The sequence below is a fragment of the Scyliorhinus torazame genome, chromosome 1 (assembly GCF_047496885.1).
Source record: "Scyliorhinus torazame isolate Kashiwa2021f chromosome 1, sScyTor2.1, whole genome shotgun sequence".
Taxonomy (NCBI): Eukaryota; Metazoa; Chordata; class Chondrichthyes; order Carcharhiniformes; family Scyliorhinidae; genus Scyliorhinus; species Scyliorhinus torazame.
In genome coordinates, this window is record NC_092707.1 from 250,342,526 (window position 1) to 250,362,947 (window position 20,422).

Sequence of the window (20,422 nt, forward strand, 5' to 3'; positions counted from 1 at the left end):
GATGGGCTTTAAATGCTGGTCGCATCAGCAACACTCATATTCCCAGTATTAAAACATTAGCAAATGTGTAAATGGGGCCGAGTGCCCTCGAATCCGTGCAATGGTGCAATGGTTCCCTCAAATTCCCAACACCGGGCATATAAAACTCACAATCTTTAGATTATTTTCTTTAGAATAATTTGTACAACTTGAGTGACTCCCGAGCGCAGTTTGAGTTTGGAATTGGAGCCAGCTCCCGTGTGTGAAGAACACTCATATACTCCACATTTTTTCTTAATCTGTTTCTGTCTCTCCACTCTATTTTGCAAGAGTGTGACTGGCTTCCTGATTTCTTTCTCCTGATAGCCGTCGGTTAGCCAGCGTGCCTGCCTTTGATACTGGGCCAACTGTCCTCAGGAACTGAGCCAGGATCGGATGAAAGCCTGGCACTTATTCAGTCCAGGCAGGTTGACTAAAAATTGAGCACTGCGTCGAAGGTTAGCAGCGTTTAATTTATATTTAGCAACTTTACCTGATTTTATATAAAAGTTGAGATCCACAGACACCTATTGAGGCAGCTTTTTGTAGTGCTCTGATTCATAACTCTTTTGTTTAGCTGAACAGGCAGTCAGCACTGTAAGTTTATATCTAACCAAATGTGCTTCCTGACACCAGAATAGTGAACATCAAAGATCTAAGTGGGCTTTAAAGACAGGCACTCGTGTTTCAAGGACAGTCTCACAATGCTTTACTCAGCACTCAGAGATGCAGATATGAATTTCATAAAAGGAAATGTCGCCATTTCTTTAATGCTCCTCCACCCCGGTGCACCCTGGCGCATTTTGATGAAGTTTGGTCTAGCTCAGTCTGTTCTCGCTTATCTGCTGAGTCTGAGTGGAGTTCCATTTAATTAGCAATCTCAAGGGAGTCGAAAGAAGTAGCTGTCATGGGTTCCTTTAAATCCTCACTTTGCCTCCGAGTCATTATCTGAAAGATGTGTTTATTATCACAGGCGTCAGCCTGGGTGAGGACTTGCTATCTCCCTCTGAATATTGGATTCACGCCCCACTCCAGGGCTTTGAGTACATAATCCAGACTGACACTGCCGGTGCAGTAAAGGAGGAGTGCTGCACTGCCGGAGGTGCTGTCTTTAGGATGACATGTTAAGCTGAGGCCTTACCTGCCAAGAGGTTGATTTAATGTCGCCCGCCTTCTCAAATTGGGTAGGTGATTATTCTATCCAGCTCGCATAACTGCCAACATGTACATCAACTGGGGGTGAAATTTGTATTGCCCAGTAGTGTCTCGTCTGCCCATTTTTCAACCAGCCCCTCCCCCTACATTGTCTCTACAGGGCCTTATGTAGGTCTGTCTCTTGTTGATAAGACATAGATGGGGAACATTCTATATTGCTGGGTAATGACAGCTTCAGTAGCTGCATTGGAATAATTTGGCGAGTGGCTGGTGTGGATCTTCAGCCCTGTAGCTGGAAGGCGATCAGGGACATTGTCTTTCTTTTATGCCCAAAGCATTCAGACATGTCTTCGTATTACAAGACATTCATTGAATTGACTGGAAACTGGCCAATTAGGATCATCCACTTGACAATTTTGGCTAAAGATACTTGTTTCTGCCTCATCTCCTATACTCACATTCTGGGTTCCACCATGTTTGGGAGTGACAATGTTCATGAAAGCCCCTCCTTCAGTTCATGCCTGATTCTTACCTCCATTCCCCGGTGGATGTGGTAAGAGGAATGCAGCTTTCATAGACTCACAGGATCCCTGCACCTTTAAACAGAATCACATCAGGTTAAAGGCTTTACTATTATGAGTTTAAATCACCCAAATGATCCAGAGATAGTCTCTCATGGCAGAGATCCAGCTCACTGCAAACACAGACACTCCCCAAGCTCTTTTTCTCCAAACTGCAGCTCTCTGGAAACACACAGACACACACAAGCTGCTTTTTAAACTGCAAAACCAGAAACTGCCAAAATGGCTGACCTGACCTCAGCTCCACCCACTCTCTGACATCACTGTTTTCTTAAAGATACATTGCTTAAACATCCATGTCTTAAAGATACTCTCACATGACACCTCCCCCCAAGAGAAAAAAACCCCCATCAACTTCAAGATGGTTTCATTTTCCACTTTTGCACCATCCACTAAGAAATGTACACAGTAAATATACATTTTCGTTTTTAAAAAAAACAACACACGCAAACAGGTATAATAATATAGTCCATTTTTCTTTGTTCTTCTTCCTCCAACCGAAATCCTTCTCGATTGACAGTCTCTTTGAACAAAGTCTCTGCACGATCCATCCATTCCTCTACTCCTCGGCATTTCTCTGTAGAATCAGATACTTTAGTTCAATCTGACCACAGAGCCCCTTGCAATTCCCCAATACAGGAACATTGGTGATCACAGCTTTCAGGCAGTCAAATGCCTGTTGAAAGTCCGCTGTCCATTGAAATTTTTTACGTTTCTTCAGCGATTCCATCAGTGGAGTAATCACGCCACAAAACTTTTGCACAACTGTTTGACCAAATCCACTCATGCTAAGAAATTGCATTATTTCCCTTCGACTTGAGGGTATCGGAAACTCCGCAAGGAAAGTGATTTGGGCTTCTCCAAATTCACTTTCGGCTAGGTTCATCACCAAACCCGCCACCTGAAGTTGATCGAAGAACTCCATACGATGTTTTAAATGTTCTTTCAATGTCTGGAAGTTGGAAATAAAAGCAGATTGTCCCAATTTCTCAATGCAATCCTTCAAACGTGGGATAGGATAAGAGTCCTTTCTTGTAACTGCATTCCCCTTTCTGTAGTCCACACACAACCATTGGGTAATGTCTGGTTTAGGTACCATCACTATGGGTGAGCTCCATTGGCTGCAACCCACTTTAATTATGCCATTTTTAAGCATACTCTCAATCTCTTTGTTAACCTGTGCCAATTTTAAAGGATTAAGTCTAAATGGATGTTGTTTGATAGGAACAGCGTTTCCCACATCTGCATCATGTATAGCCATTTTAGTACTTCCCAATTTATCTCCACAAACTTGCCATGTGATATCAATAACTCTTTCAGGTCAGTTTGTCTTTCCTCTGGAAGATAACTTAACAATTCATCCCAATTTTTAAGAACATCCTCATTTTCCAATTTAATTTGAGGTATGTCAAATTCACAGTCATCTGGATTTGATTTGTCACTTTGAGTTAGAATCATTCAAACCTCCTTTTTCTCTCCTTCCCTTTCAAAGTACCTTTTAAGCATATTCACATGACACACTTGGTGAGTCTTCCTTCTATCTGGTGTTTTTACCACATAATTCACCTCACTTAATTTCCTTTCAATCTGATACGGTCCACAAAACCTAGCTTTTAAAGGCTCACCTACCACTGGTAACAACACTAAAACTTTATCCCCACTGGCAAAACTACGAACTTTGGATTTCTTGTCCGCTACCCGTTTCATCACATTTTGTGCATCTTTCAAATGTTATCTAGCCAATTCACCTGCTCTATTTAATCGTTCCCTGAAATTTGAGACGTAATCCAATAGTGTAATTTCCGATTTCTCACCCACCAATTTTTCCTTAATCAATTTAAGTGGTCCTCTTACCTCATGACCAAAAATTAGTTCAAAAGGACTAAATTTGGTAGACTCATTAGGTGCATCCCTAATTGCAAACAGTACGAATGGGATTCCTTTATCCCAATCCTCTGGATAACCTTGACAATACGCCCTCAACGTTGTCTTTAATGTCTGATGCCACCTTTCTAACGCTCTCTGCGATTCTGGATGGTACGCAGTTGATTTAAATTGTTTTATTCCTAAGCTAGCCATAACTTCTTTGAATAACTTTGAAGTAAAATTTGTTCCTTGATCCCACTGAATTTCTGTGGGTAGTCCATATCTAATAAAGAATTTAAGTAACTCCTCCACAATCCTTTTAGCTGTAATATTATGTACTGGAATGGCCTCTGGAAACCTAGTAGACACATCCATTACAGTCAAAAGATATTGATTCCCATTTTTTGGTTTAGGAAACGGTCCTACACAATCGATTATGACCCTTGTAAAAGGTTCCTCAAAAGCTGGAATGGATATTAGGGGTGCTGGTTTTATCACTGCTTGAGGTTTTCCTATCACTTGACATGTGTGACATGATTGACAAAATTTAACTACATCTTTATGTAGTCCAGGCCAATAAAAATGTTTCTGGATTTTAACTTGAGTTTTCCTTATTCCTAAATGACCTCCCACTGGTACCTCATGTGCAACTCGCAACACCTCCTTTCTATACCCTACCGGCAATACTACTTGATGAACTTCTGCCCACTTTTCATCCGCCTGCATATGTACAGGTCTCCATTTTCTCATCAAGGCATCATTTTTACGGTAATAACACTGGTATACTCTCAGATTCCTCTTCCGTATATGCTTTCTGATATATCCGTTTTATTTCTATATCTTTCTGTTATAACTCCGCCAATTTTCCTGAACTAAAAATATCCGCCTCATCCTCCACCTGTTCTTATTCTTTTTCAACCATCTGATCAAAAATCGTTTCTGATAATTGCACTTCAATTTCATCTTCACTCTTTGATTTCTCCTCTTGTCTTAACCTGTGACTTTGCGACCTTGTTACTACACAATCCGGAAAAATCCCAGGATATTCGTCTTTCAACTTCAGTTGACTGATTTTCCAATGGCTTATCAACCACAGTAGGCATCACTCCCACCTGCGATCCAGCTATATCATTACCCAAGATAAACTGTATTCCTGGACAAGATAGTTTATCTATTACTCCTACTACCACTTCACCACTCTTCACAGGATTTTCCAACCTTACCTTATATAATGGAATGCTACTCCTCTCACCCTGAATTCCACATATCACCACCTTTTCTGGCAACATTCTTCCCAAACTACAGAATTCCTCATCTCTTACCATTAAAGACTGACTAGCCCCTGTATCTCTTAAAATTCCTTCCCAGTGCTTTTCTTCAACTACCAGCACTGTGACTTTACATGGCATAGTTTATTACAGTGAAAACAACTGAAACTTTTCATTTCTTTTCCACCCTCCTGGATTTCTTTTTTAATCTGAGGTACACTCTCTTTATTGTCTCCCATCAGATCACCTTTACCTTTACCACTTGAGTATTTTTCATGTCTCCAGTTTCTATCCCTCACCGGCTGAAACTGATGTCGGAAACCAATCTTTGATTTATGAACTAATTCATAATCATCTGCCATTTCCGCTGCTAATCTCGCAGTTTTAACCCTCTGTTCTTCCACATGAGTTCTCACTACCTCAGGAATTGAATTTTTAAACTCCTCCAAAAGTATAATTTCTCTGAGAGCTTCATACGTTTGGTCTATTTTCAAAGCCCTTATCCACCTATCAAAATTACTCTGTTTGAGCCTTTCAAACTCCATGTATGTTTGACCAAATTCTTTCCTTAAATTTCTAAACCTTTGTCTGTAAACTTGAGGCACTAGCTCATATGCACTTGAGATGGATTTCTTCACCTCCTCATACGTTCCAGATACCTCCTCCGGTAGTGATGCAAACACTTCACTAGCTCTACCTTCCAGCTTTGTTTGAATCAGTAACACCCACATGTCCTGTGGCCATTTAATTTGTTTAGCTACCTTCTCAAATGAAATGAAAAAGGCTTCTACTTCCTTCTTGTCAAACCTTGGCAATGCTTGGACATATTTAAATAGATTCCCACCAAGCCTTCGACTATGACACTCTTTCTCACTATCCTCATCACTATCATCCAACTGTACGTTTCCCTTTACGTCTGCCAATTTTAACTAATTGTCATGTTTCATGGCCATTTTCTGAAGTTCAAACTCTCTCTCTTTATCTTTTTCCCTAATCTGTATCTCCCTTTCTTTTTCTTTTTGTTCTGCTAGGGCTATTCTTTTTTTTCTCCTTTCTTCTCTCTCCTTTTCTTTTTCCTCTCTCTCTCTTTCTCTTTCTTTTTCCTCTCTCTCTCTCTTTCTCTTTCTTTTTCCTCTCTCTCTCTTTCTCTTTCTTTTTCCTCTCTCTCACTCTCGTATTCAAGCTGCTTTAATTCTTTCTCATGTTCCATTTGTTTAATTTGCAACTGAATTTTTGCCATTTCCAGTGAGTCAAACTCTATCTCAGGCAACTTTAAATGCTTAACCACCGCCATAATTACCTCACCTTTTCACATTTTGTCAGGTAATGTTAACTGCAATGTTCTTGCCAAATCTAACAGTCTGCTTTTCGTTTCTGTCCGTAAAGTACTACGTGTGACATTCTCCACCCCCAAAAACTTCTGAGCCTCTGAAAGAGCCACTGTTCACAACACTCTCCCCACTTAAACTAAAATACCACACCGGAAAAGCAACAATCCTTCACTGTCTTTAAGTTCACAAAAGCCAATCCAATAGATAGACTTTTATCCCCCTCGAGCCTCCAATTGTTATGGGTGAGGCATTTTCAGAACCCCAAAATGTATCATGGAGTTCAACCAACCTCTCCCTTTAATGTATTTGTTGCACAGACTGTTCCCTAGGTGTGGGATTACAATTATGGACACGTAGGTTTTTAAACACAAAACAATGTTTATTCCACGAACACAACTTAACATCTTAAATAAACATTGGATCTCTTAACATCCCTTACTTCAAAGATAACTCTGAAAATATTGCAACAGTAAATAATTCCTCAACATGTTCCTTCAAACTTCCAAGAGACTTAACATCTTTAAACAGAATCACATCAGGTTAAAGGCTTTACTATTATGAGTTTAAATCACCCAAATGATCCAGAGACAGTCTTTCATGGCAGAGATCCAGCTCACTGCAAACACAGACACTCCCCAAGCTCTTTTTCTCCAAACTGCAGCTCGCTGGAAACACACAGACACACACAAGCTGCTTTTTAAGCTGCAAAATGTTTCTTCCACCTTTGTGCTGCCTTCTCACACCTGGCCTTAAGCACCTCCAAACCTTTTCCTGTCTGAAGCCCAGAAAATGAGGTGGGCATCGGATATATTGCACATGGGTTGGGCCTGAAAAACATGCTTGGTCGCCTGTTAACTGCTTGTTTCAAAATGGTGGTCGAACGTCCAATCTCGGCGCCCGCTCGCCTTCCGTAATACCAGAGGCTGGCATCAGATTGTCGACTCTGGAATTTACATGTGGGCCACCCAATTTGTGACCATAAAATCCCTACCCCATGATTCAGCGAGGAGGAAATGGCGGTGTTGGCAGAGGTGAAGGAGAGGGGAGAAGGGGTTAGGAAGGTGGAGAGAAAGGCATTAGCAAGGGGTGGCACAGTTGTTGGCACAACTGTCTCACAGAGCCAGGGACCTGGGTTCAATTCTGGCCTCGGGTGACTGTCTGTATGGAGTCTGCACGTTCTCCCCGTGTGTGCGTGGGTTTCCCCCGGGTGCTCCGGTTTCCTCCCAGTCCAAAGATGTGCAGGTTAAGTGGATTGGCCATGATAAATCGTCCCTTAGTGTCCAAAGTTTGGGTTAGGTGGGGTTACAGGGAGAGAGGGGGGGGGGGGTATGGGCCCAGGCGGGGCACTGTTTAGGAGGGTTGGTGCAGACTCAATGGGCCGAATGGTCTCTTTCTGCATTGTAGGGATTCTATGATTCAATAGTTCGTGTACCCCGAGCTCCCAAAAGTATCAGGACTCCAGTGTGAACGGTCACCGTTTATTTTTGGCCAATGGAGCTCCAAACATTTGACGTTTCTTTGCAAACACAATGCAGCAGCTCTCATAATAAGAGTCCAGGTGAATGTTTGTCAAAACACACACCCCATCCCAGGTATTCCCTCCCCGACAGGCCACCTTCTTCAATAACGTTATCTCCCTCAGAGCACTACAGCAGGAAAGGTTTTGCAAATAAATGAGACTCTCTCACCCTTCAGTAGCACTGCTGCAATCTGACACTGGGAGTTGGCAGGATGCAGATGTGAACTCCACTGGCATCAACAGAATCAGGGGTGGGGGTAAAATCCCCATTTCAGGCCATTTATCTTGTCGAGCCGTTGCACTTGGTGTAAACCCTCACCTTTCTCAAACTGAAACTAACAGGAGGGTGCAGTGATGCAATGATCAATCCACCCGGCCGTGCCAGGATCCGAAGAATTAAAAAATGACGGGAATTTGACAAATGTTTACAATGAGAGGTGGTAGTAGCCGGCACAGTCACCAAGTTAGCTGGCTAAAGCCCTGCACTTGATCAGAGAGACCAGGACTGCAGTGACAATCTCTTTACAATACACGAACCTTGCGAATTCAACATTTGCCTCACTCAAGGAGATCTGAAGGGAAGAACTTTGATATCCCGACGCCCCCTCCCCCCCCCCCCCCCTCGGTTTATTCGGAGTGCTATCCCCTGACACAGACACACACAGCCCCACGCCGAAGCAATGCAACATCGTGACCGCTGAGTTTAGACAGTTCCAATTGTCAAGCTCAGCTCAGCCCTGTGTTCTGTTGGAACGTGTCTCATTTAAGTGATCAGGAAATTTTGCGAAATGCACATTAATATTTTCAGTTGGCCTGCACGTGAGATGTATATGTAACTGTAAGAATGCGATATATATGTGTATTTAACTATAGGTATGTGATTTATATCTAACTATAAGAATGCGATATATATGTGTATTTAACTATAGGTGTGTGATGTGTATTTAACTATAGGTATGTGATGTATATGTAACTATAGGAATGTGCTTTGTATGTGAGATGTGCATGAAACTATAGGAATGTGGTGTATATGTAACTCTAGGTGTGTGCTGTATATGTGTTTGTAACTACAGGAATGTGAAGTACATGTGACTATAGGAATGCGATGGATATATGTATTTAACTATAGGTACGTGATGTATATGTATGTTTAACGATAGGTATATGATGTAAATGTAACTGTAGGAATGTGCTATATATGTGAGATGTGTATGGAACTATAGGTATGTGATGTATAAATGAGATGCCCATGTAAATATCGGAATGTGATGTATATGTAACTATAGGAATGCGATGTACATGTGTATTTAACTATAGGTATGTGATGTATATGTAACTATAAGTGTGTTGTATGTGACATGTGTATGTAACTGTAGGAATGTGCTGTATACGTAACTATAGGAGTGTGATGTGTTCGTGAGGTGTATGTGATATGAATGTTAGATGAATATATTTGTGTAGATAGGTCAGTTTCACATCGGCGGCTACAACGTATTTCCCCGGAGCAGGATAAAACAAGACAGCACTTCGTTCCGCCTACCTCATCTTCTTTTCTATAAAAAGCTGCCCGGCGTGGTACTAGACCCTGCCGAGCGATCCATGAGCACTTGTGAGGGGCTGTTCGCTGAGCCCATCCCTCCACCGAGCGGCCCCTGGGGATGGGGCAGCAGAATCGGCGGGAGGAACACTGCAGTCTAAAAGCACCATCACTGCATCGCACTGCCCTGTTCACAGAGAGCTGGTCCAGTGTCCCAACCTGAAAACCAACACCTACACACCAACCTACCTACCCTATTTATCTCCGATCCAGCCTTGCTCCATTCTGCTGAAATCTACCAGTAATCACCCACTGAGGCAGCAGTGTGCCTCTCACCCAATAACCAGGAGTGTGCGTGTACGTGTCTGCATATCTGTATCCACAGAGATTTATAAAATTATTTGTGCATATAGACAAAAAATATCTATGTTTATAGACACAGGTGTATTTTTGCATAACTTGAATTCATGTAAACGTGCAGGTGTCTTCAAGTGTGTGTTAGTGCATGAGTGCATGCATATGAAATGAAATGAAAATCGCTTATTGTCACAAGTAGGCTTCAAATGAAGTTACTGTGAAAAGCCCCTAGTAGCCACATTTCCGGCGCCTGTTCGGGGAGGCTGTTACAGGAATTGAACCGTGCTGCTGGCCTGCCTTGGTCCGCTTTCAAAGCCAGCGATTTAGCCCTGTGCTAAACAGCCCCTGAGAGTGTGTATCAATATGTGTGTGTGTGCTAAACAGCCCCTGAGAGTGTATATCAATATGAGTGTGTGTGCCTGACTGTGTATACAGCATTTGTGTGGATGTATATGCAACACAGTTTGTGTGGACACCTGATCGCATGTACACAACAGCGTTTGTGTGGATGCCTGATTGCATACATGCAACAGCGTGTGTGGATACCTGACTGCGTAAATGCAACAGTGTTTGTGTGGATGCTTGACTGCGTATGTGCATCAGCGTTTGTGTGGATGCCTGACTGCGTATACGCAACAGCGTTTGTGTGGATATCTGACTGCGTATGCACAATAGCATTTGTGTCGACACCTGACTGCGTATACACAACAGCATTTCTGTGGACGGCTGATGGTTTATACACAACAGCATTTGTGTGGATACCTAACCGCATGTACGCAACAGAGTTTGTGTGGACACCTGACCGCATATACGCAACAGAGTTTGTGTGGACACCTAACCGCACATACGCAACAGAATTTGTGCAGACACCTGATGGCATATACTCAACTTAGTTTATATCGACACCTGACGGCATATACGCAACAGAGTTTGTATGGACAGCTGACAGTGTATGCGCAACAACGTTTGTGTGGATTCTTGATGGTGTATGCGCAACAGCATTTTTGTGGATTCTTGGTGTACACGCAACAGCATTTGTGTGGATTCTTGATGGTGTACACGCAACAGTGCTTGTGTGGATTCTTGATGTTGTATATGCAACAGTGTTTGCGTGGATGCTTGATAGTGTATATGCAACAGCGTTTGTGTGGATTCTTGATGGTGTATACGCAACAGTGTTTGTGTGGATTCTTGATGGTGTATACGCAACAGCGTTTGTGTGTATGCTTGATGGTGCAATTGCAACAATGCTTGTGTGGATGCCTCACAGCGTATACGCAACAGCGTGTGTGATACATGTAACAGTGCGTACATGGACAGTGTACATCTGCTTCAGAGACTTGGACAAGCTACCACAGGCACCTCAAAGCACTGGTGAAGTTTCACCAGCAGTTCCTTCGCAAGACCTTTCCAGTGGCAGGAAAGGTGATCCAATAACACTGTTCTCTCCTGCGCCAACATGCCCAGAATGATGGGCTATGTTGTTCATAGTCCGACACCTGACTCCCAAAATAACTGTCCTACTCTGAACTTAGCCGTGACAGGGAGTTCTCAGGAGGACACTTTAGGGATGTCCTCAAAGCATCTCTGATGAGGTTAAATATTCCTGTCGGCTCATGAGAGGCCCTGGCTTGTGACTGAGCAAAGTGGAGGTTTATTTGGGAAGGCACAGAAAACAAAAACGAGAGACATTGTTCGGGACACAGAAGCAAAGTCAAAATGCCAGTAAGAGTGCATAAACCAGGGCAGCACGGTGGCACAGTGGTTAGCATTGCTGCCTTACGGCGCCGAGGTCCCAGGTTCAATCCCGGCTCTGGGTCACTGTCAGTGTGGAGTTTGCACACTGTTTGCTTCTCCCCGTGTTTGCTTGGGTTTTGCCCCCACAACCCAAAGATGTGCAGGGTAGGTGGATTGGCCACGCTAAATTGCCCCTTAATTGGAAAAAATGAATTGGGTACTCCAAATTTATTTTTTTGAAAAGAAAGAATGCATAAACCAGCAAACACCTCAACTGACCATCCAAGCACTACCTGACCCACAGGTGGCAGAGGCGACAAGTCGCCCATTAAACTGCTATCTCAGAACCCATCAAACTGGAGTGAAGCAAGTCATCCTCCATCCCAATGAATTGCTGGAGAAGTGTGAGCATGTGAATGAGTGTGAGGTGTGTGTGCAAGTATGTGAGTGTATGAATCAATAACAGAGAATATAAATGTGTGAGTGTGTATGCAGGGAAATTGGAAGAGCATGTGTCTGAGAAAGTGCAAATATGTGTGCGGAAGAGTATATAGCAAAGTGGTTAGCACTGCTGCCTCATAGCGGCAGGGTCCCGGGTTCGATTCCTGCCTCAGGTCACTGTCTGTGTGGACTCTGCACATTCTCCCTGTGTCTGTGTGGATTTCTTCTGGGTGCTCCGGTTTCCTCCCACAGTCCAAAGATGCGCAGGTTAGGTGGATTGGCCATGATAAATTGCCTCTCAGTGTCCACAAGGTTAGGGTGGGTTACGGGGATAGGGGGGATAGGGCGGGGAAGTAGGTAGAGTGCTCTTTCAGAGGATCATGCAGACCCAATGGGCCAAATTGCCTCCTTCAGCACTGTAGGGATTCCATGAAATATGTGTGTGAGAAAGTATTTGTGTGTGCATGAATGCGTGTGTAGGAGAGTTATGTGCGTGAGAGTAAAATGTGTGTATGGGAATAATGTGTGTGCAGGAGAGTGTTCATATGTGTGTGCACGGAGTGTGCGTGTGTGGGAGTATATGTGCTTGTATGAGAGACTATTTTACCATTCCGAATTGCAAACGCTAACATATCGGTTTGAAATCGCATTTGTCTTGTGTGATGTGCAGTTTAAGAAATGCTTGGCAGAGTGTAACTGGGGCATTAATTGTCACAGTGATTGACTACTTTCAATGCAGCGGAAATAGTCTGAAGAGGTGGTGGGACAAACGTTTCAAAAAATTGTTCCTGGATTGTAAATTGTTCCTGGATTGTAAATTGTTCCTGCACTGTAAATTCTATGATCTGCTACACACACACACTATAAAGCACCTAACAGTGAAAAGAGCTGTAAGTTATCGCCTGATGGGTCAGTCTGATGCTGGGAGAGATTGCAGACCTACCTCTGTTTGGATCACACTCTGCGGCACAACTATGTCCGGCTATTGAATAGGTACAGATGGGGACGCGGGGGAAGAAACTCCATTAGTCCTGCTGGGCTGCCCCTTGTCAACACGATGTGAGGGTCCGAACTGATGACCTATCCGATACCTCGGTGCAAAACAGTGTTCCGTGTGCAGCTGGTGCAATCCTTGACTGAGAAATGATCAGCAGTTTCAACTAGATCCATTGACCGCTGCGGCGTTACTCTGCATTCGAACCTCGACCACAATGTATCAGTTCAGTGTGGGGAGAAATAGCAAGTCCCGCATTACCCCGGAGTTTGAGTAAAATGATGGATCCCCCCCCTCCCCCATCTACCAGTGCAGTGCCGCTATCGGTGGCCCCTGGGTCCTACAATCGGCTGCTTCTCAGACTTTAAATTCATTTTTGAAAGAAACATTTATAGGGAGCTTTGACCAGGTGGGCGTAAGTTACCAAAGGGAGTTGGTGCAAATTGAGCCAGGGAGGAATGAAATACATTCAATATAAAAGCAAATGATTGCGGATGCTGAAATCTGAAACAAAAACAGAAAACGCTGGACAATCTCAGCAGGTCTGGCAGCATCTGTGGAGAGAAAAGGGAGCTAATGTTTCGAGTCTGGATGCCTCTTTGTCAAAGATGAAGAGAACTGGAAATAGGGTAAGATTTTTAGTGGGGGGGGGGGGGGGATGTGGAGCATTTGGACTGGATAGGGGGGCCATCCATAGGTGGAGATTGACACATATGTTGTGGACAGAAAGACAAAGGCAATGGAAATGGAGGTGATAAATGTGCCACTGTCAGCACCCTTCTTAGTCATTAAGAGATCACAATGCATTAATGGCAGAAGTAAGCAGTGTGTCAAAGGACACCCTGGAACAGGAAGCAGGTAGCCCTAGTGGGGTGGTGGTGGTGGGGGATAGTGAGGGGAAAATGGATCGATGGGAGAAATGAAAATAATTGATAGGACTGTGCGAGGAAACCAGAGCACCCGGAGGAAAACCACGCAGACACGGGGAGAACGTGCAGACTCTGCACAGACAGTGACCCAGCAGGGACTCGAACCTGGGACCCTGGCGCTGTGAAGCCACAGTGCTATCCACTTGGGCCAACATGCATGGGACGCACGCTAGATCACCTCCAGGGTCACCAGTTGGGGGGGGGGGGGGTTGGAACCTGGCCAGGTGCACAGACTCTGCATTCCACCCCACACCCCTCCTCCCCCACCGGCCACCCCCCTGCCTGCAACCCCCTCTGTGATACATACCTGCCGCACAACAGGGTGCAGGCTCTGTGTTGGCAGTAACAGCGGGCCTGGTCTATGGGATGAAGGATGATGACAACCCGCTCTGCGATGAGCTCTGGTGCTCTGCACCATATGCCAACGTCTGACCCCTACATTAACACTGTAATGAAGTTACTGTGAAAAGCCCCTAGTCACCACATTCTGGGTACATGGAGGGAGAATTCAGAATGTCCAATTCACCTAACAGCACGTCTTTCAGGACTTGTGGGAGGAAACCGGAGCAGACACGGGGAGAACGTGCAGACACGGGGAGAAAGTGCAGACTCCAAACAGACAGTTACCCAAGCCACGAATCGAACCTGGGACCCTGGCGCTGTGAAGCAACAGTGCTAACCATTGTGCTACCGTGTTGCCCCCTCCACCCCTCTGGCAAGCCCAGACCCAACTGATAGATAACTGAGGCAGGTTGGAACAGTGTGAATAGGTGTTTAATGTGACAATGTATATACAGATTTGTGCCCTAGCCCCTAACACTAAACTGTGCCCTGCACCCCTGCCAACTTAACTGAGGTCTAACGTCCTGGCCTTATGGGCCCTATAGCTATGTCTAGGTGGTTTTGCAGACGGTACAGCAGGAGTGGAGGTGGCCTGCTGCGATTCCCACCCTGAAACTTGGGTCCCCATCTTCTGGGGCGACCGGGACTGGATGGATCCGGCTGTTGCTCGGGTGTCCCAGGTGGTGTGGTGCTGCCCTGTCCTCCGCTGCCTGCCAGACGTGCCAAGGACTGGAGGGGGAGGGAGTGGGGGCAGTCCAAGGTGCTGCGGTGTTCCGGCACATGTCCAGCGCGGCCACAGTTGGGAGGGAGCCGTGCTGCTGGCAGGGAAGCTAGGGGGACTGGTGGGGGCACTATTTGGGGGCACTATTTGGCTGGCCGGGTCCGTGTGCTTTCAGCGCCATGCTGTACGGCGCAACTGCTGCAGATCGTTGCCTTGCGCATGCGCCGTCACGGACCTGGCAATTCTCCCGCCATTTATGTCGGGAATGCAATGGTTTACCCGGCGCCGCTGCGAGCCCCCCATCGGGCGGAGCATCGGCGCATGGTCGGCGCCAGCTTTTCATTATAAAACTAGACACTCCTCCGGACATAGCCTCAAAATCAGAGAATCCAGCCCTTAGTCTCAGTAACAGAGAATCCAGCCGATGATGCTTGCCATTGCCTTGAAAACTGTTTCCGAAATTAGAACCCAATAATTTTTGAACGGAAAGGTAGAGGATAAATTTACCCATTAACGTCAGCGGTGGTGCTTTTGCCACACAGCGCTCTCCAGGCAGACTCCCACAACTCTTAAATTCAGTTTTGTTTTGACTTCTACATTTCAGATTTTTGTCCCCCCCCCTCCCTCCGTCATATGGGTCTGCAAATATAAACCTGCATGAGGTTTAGAATCTGGTGAAACCAAATTCAAGAAATCTGGTCATTTGTGTGGTGGTCCCAAGAAAATAGAAATGGCGAGGGAAGTTCCAAATTGTCATAATAACCCACCGAGTACTTTAATGTTCTTCAGGAGATGGGAACTGTCACCACAGCTAGCCTGGCCTACACTTGACTCAGTCAATATGATATCCCTTCCATATGAGAGCGGGGGGGCGGGAGATGCATCCTGAAGTGATTAGAACGTTTGTACGCTCCTTTACCCCTGAAAGCTGTACTGGCGGAAGCAAATTGCCTATTAATGGCAAGTTAAGAGATTGTAGCTGGACGAAAGGACGTCCTCCTGGTGGGGAGCTCTAAGTCTGACCTGCCCACATATATAATTTAAAAATGTCTTTCCGTCTTAACACCCAGAGAAATGACGACTCTGTTCCAGACTTTCACATAACACCCACTGTGGGAAACTGGTTGCACGGCAGGGTGATTCTCCAATTGGAGTGCAAGATATCACTGTGGTCTCCATAACAAGTGGGAAAAATGGGTTGTCTGATGTGACGAACTAACAATACACAGTTGATTTGAAATCAGAAAAGATATCCAGCGATGGGCAATAAATACTGCCATCCTGGTGTCTCAAAGAAAAAAACAAAACAAATTTCCATGTCAGAGGGCTGCAAACCACTCGATTCTGCATTCTTAGCCATTCTCCGGAAAGATTAAGTGTTACAGCGAGCGGCAACTGCCGCGGGCTTCCCGGGGCTCGGCCCAGAGGGACCGGCAACGCTATTTAACATTAATTGGTCCACTTAACGAGGCCTCATCGGCCTCTTGCTGCAAATGAAGGGTCGCCAGCTGATTCGCCGGCGCTGCGCTCACCAGGTCCCTCTCTAAGAAGGTTGAGTAGCACTTAAGCAGGCAACCCCAGCCAGCTCGCAACAATGGCACCCAAGGCGGTACTGTAGCACAGTGGTTAGCACCGTTGCTTCATCACTCCAGGGTCCCAGGTTTGCTCTCGACTTGGGTCACTGTCTGTGTGGAGTTTGCACATTCTCCCCGTGACTGCGTGGGTTTCCTCCGGGCGCTCCCGTTTCCTTCCAGTCCAAAAATGTGCAGGTTAGGTGGATTGGCCATAATAAATTGCCCTTAGTGTCCAAAAAGATTGGGTGGGGTTTCTAGGTTACAGGGATAGTGTGGAGGTAGGGGCTTAAGTAGGGTGCTCTATACAAGGGCCGGTGTAGACTGGATGGGCGGAATGGCCTCCTTCTGCACTGTAAATTCTGTCTATCTATGTCTATGTCACTCAATTCCTTGATGGTTTACATGGATGTGTTACAGCATTGTTTTCCTCATCTCCTTTCTACAAGATGCCACCTTAGGAAATCATGCCCAACACTTAACAATAACGGTGTCCTTGATTGTTTCCAACCATCCTTTCATTACTACTTCCTGTAGCACTTAAGAATTGCAACTCATTGTGCAGTTTGCTTGGTCAGAGCAGAATATGCTAATCTGTCAGATTCAATGTCGCTGCTCAGTTGATGACTTCCAGATCACATTGACTTGCTGCTTCCATTGAATCTGGAAGATTTCACATTCTGTACTAGCATCAGTAACTTCCTCCAAAAAGGGAATGTGGATCTTGACAGTATGCCAACGATGTACATCCGCTTCCCTGGCTTGTACGTCACCTTCCAAATAATTTGGTTCTCTGCGAACAAAGTAACATCCTTTGCTGGTGCAAGAATTTTTTTCAAACCAACTAAGTGGCTTTCAGTCATACTCTACCATCACTTTGTCGCTCCCAAACAGGTACTGATTAAAATATTCACAAGCAAAGACAATAGGAGCACCCTTTGCAGTGAACTTGCAATGTTCGTGTTCACACAGCGGTTAGCACTGTTGCTTCAGGGGTCAGGGTCCCAGGTTCGATTCTCGGCTTGGGTCACTGTCTGTACAGAGTCTGCAGATTCTCCCCGTGTCTGTGTGGGTTTCCTTCAGGTGCTCCGGTTTCCTCCCACAAGTCCCAAAAGACGTGCTGTTAGGTGGATTGCACATTCTGAATTCTCCCTCTGTGTACCCGACCAGGCGCCAGAGTGCGGCGACTAGGGGATTTTCACAGTAACTTCATTGCAGTGTTAATGTAAGCCTACTTGTGACAATAATAAAGATGTTAGAGAGAGATGACAAACTGGACACGAACTTTGCAGGATCAATTGCAGTTTTCTTCTAGTTCAGCTTCACCTTTGTGGCGAACTCTCTAGCACTCTCACTAAATTCTGATCATGGTCAACGATGGCTTCTTCCATTGTATCTCCACATCCATAGACTAGCTGATCATCCTCAATCACTTCACTCCTGGAAGATCATTGACGATCTCATGCTGTCAGTGTTGATATTCTGGAGCAGTAGAATTGTGAGACAGCATGTGCAACCATCTGTTCCTCTCAAATGGCATCCAGGACATAGTCAGAAAACTGCTACTTTCATCCAACTTCGCTGGCCAGGATCCATCTTTCATGTCTAGGGTAGTGAGGACCTGTCTTGGCAAGTTGCAGGACATTTCGTTTTCCAGTGTTTGGCATGGGGTAGTGAGATCTCTTCAAAGCTTTACTGAGCTTCTTTGGATGGATGGAAGCATGCTCGCAGCTTTCCAGATTGTTTCACTGCTACCGTGCTGCTGACCCCAGTCTGTAGGAGTTGTCACTTTCTGGAGTACTCCCATCTTTTGAAGTTTCTATCTTTCAGGCTGGACTGGAGAACAGCTCGTGGAAGATGTGGAGTTGGATCTTACACTCTCACCTACTTCATGATATTCAACAAGAAGACATCCAAGATCTGTGACAATATCTGTGTAAATTGTCAGGATCTGTTCAGCAGTTAATGGCCAGGTGCCACGTGAACACTAAAAATCTCTGTCAGTACACCGAGGGTTATCAGTCGACGTTCCTGACTTGTTCCAGCTGAGATTTTCAGTGTCTACTACCTGAAACAGCCAATCTGCTTCCTTCCCATTGCATTGGGCTCTCAGCTTAGTTTGTCCTCTGGGGGGTGAGCATTGTTCCATCAGAAGAGCCTCAACTTTATCTTTGATGGTTCCATTGTTGAGTTGCCCAACTTGACCAAGTTCACATCGGTCTGCAAAGCTCATGATGCACTTTGCACCAGTGCTGGACTGATACTTCACATGGGCTCAATACTCTCCTTCTGCAGTTCTTCCTTCCTTCTCTCCATATTGTCTCGAACCTGGAAGCCCTTAACTGCCTCTCGGGATTGCAAAGCGGGATGTCCTATTATTAAGGCGATCCTATCTCTGATCAGATTATCCTTCATGGAATCATAGAACTGAATCTTAGAATCCCTACTGTGCGGAAGGAGGCCATTTGGCCCATCGGGTCTGCACCGACTCTCCAAAAGAGCACCCTACCTAGACCCACATCCCCCCCCTATCCCCATAACCCTACCTAACCTGCACATCTTTGGACACTAAGGGGCAGTTTAGCATGGCCAATCCACCTAATCTGCACATTTTATGACTGGGAGAAAGCCGGAGCACCCGGAGGAAACCCATGCAGACAACTGTTACCCAAGGCTGGAATTGAACCAGGTCCCTGGCGCTGTGATGCAGCAGTGCTAATCACTGTGACACCGCTCAAACTCAAGATTCAGTGAGGTCACATACTAATCAATATCCTCCCCATTTCCAGAGCTCTGCGGCGGGATTCTCCGAAATGGAGACAGAGTGTTCGCGCCGTCGAGGTTCACGACAGCGCGAAACGGCCCCTATCCCGACCGATTCAGGGCCTGATAATGAACTAGAAGCGGCACCGCGTCATTTACACGCGCCAGGCCTTGGCGCCCCATAAAGATGGCGCTGCATACATGACGCGGCCGGCGCCGCATAACTGGCGCCACCCGCGCATGCGCTGGTTGGCCAGCGCAAACCTGCGCATGTGTGGTTGCCGTCCTCTCCGAGTCCGCCCCGCAAGAAGATGTCTGACGGGTCTTGCGGGGCTGCGGAAGAAAGGAGGTCCTCCTTCAGAGAGGCCGGCCCGACGATCGGTGGGCACCGATCGCGGGCCAGACCCCATTTGAGGCCCCCCCGGTGCAGGATCCCCCCTCGCCCCCCCGCTGGATGCCCCCCCAGCGTTCCCACGCTGTTCCCGCCGGCAGCGACCAGATGTGGACGGCGCCGGGGGGAACCCGCCGTTTTGGGCAGGCCGCTCGGCCCATTCGGGCCGGAGAATCGCGGGGGTACCGGTGAATTGCCATTTTGGCTGTCTCGGGCGATTCACTGTACCGCGCCGTGCAAAACGCGATTGTGCCGGTCTGGCCGCTTCCGTGAACGCGGGAGGCGACCCAGGCGATTCTCGCAACCGGCGTGGGAGCGGAGAATCGTGCCCTCGATGTTGAACACACAAGATTCATAAATAACATGTACAGAGGGCTCAAAGTAGGTTTTCCAAAATTTCATAAGACTGGCATTTCTGCTTCTCAGGCCTAGGGTACAATACAGATTGTAGCACTCTTTCCCCAGCACTGATAACAGAGGTTTCTTATTTAACTCTGCGCAATTTCATATTTCTGCCATTGAGACCAGAAACATTTCCAACTCATTCTCAAATCTGCCTTCATCTCCATTGGAGCCAATACTGGTATATTCAAAGCTATACTGACTCACTGTACAGCTTCAGGCTGAAGCTTTAATTCTTATTGGTTGTTTCTTACAGCGGGTTGACTCTCTTACAATTGTCCAAACCTACTCAAATTCAGCTCCACACTTGTGACACCACGTGGTGGAAAGAAAATGGCTTACGCACAAAGCTTTGTCTCACCCAAGATTACCTAAGCAGTCACATGACTATGCCAAGCCACAGTACACAAGATGCAGCAGTGCACAAAGGCATTTCTCCAAACAGCTACAACAAAGGGAAACGTCCCCTTCTTGTCCTTCACAATCTGTCTGCAGTTCA

General features: G+C 45.9%; 1 protein-coding gene across 3 annotated transcripts in view; it reads right to left on the minus strand.

Moving 5' to 3' along the window:
* LOC140420597 (synapse differentiation-inducing gene protein 1-like) overlaps window positions 1-13,055 on the minus strand; it is a 182,701-nt gene extending 169,646 nt beyond the window's left edge. For 2 of the 3 annotated variants that reach the window (XM_072504609.1, XM_072504601.1), the window contains exons 1-2: window positions 12,754-13,055; window positions 1,706-1,769 (exon numbers count right to left, since the gene is read on the minus strand). The gene's annotated coding sequence lies outside the window, so the exon portion shown is untranslated. The remainder of the gene's footprint in view (window positions 1-1,705; window positions 1,770-12,753) is intronic. The other variant, XM_072504604.1, reaches the window with a different exon arrangement.
* Window positions 13,056-20,422: the final 7,367 nt, after the last annotated feature.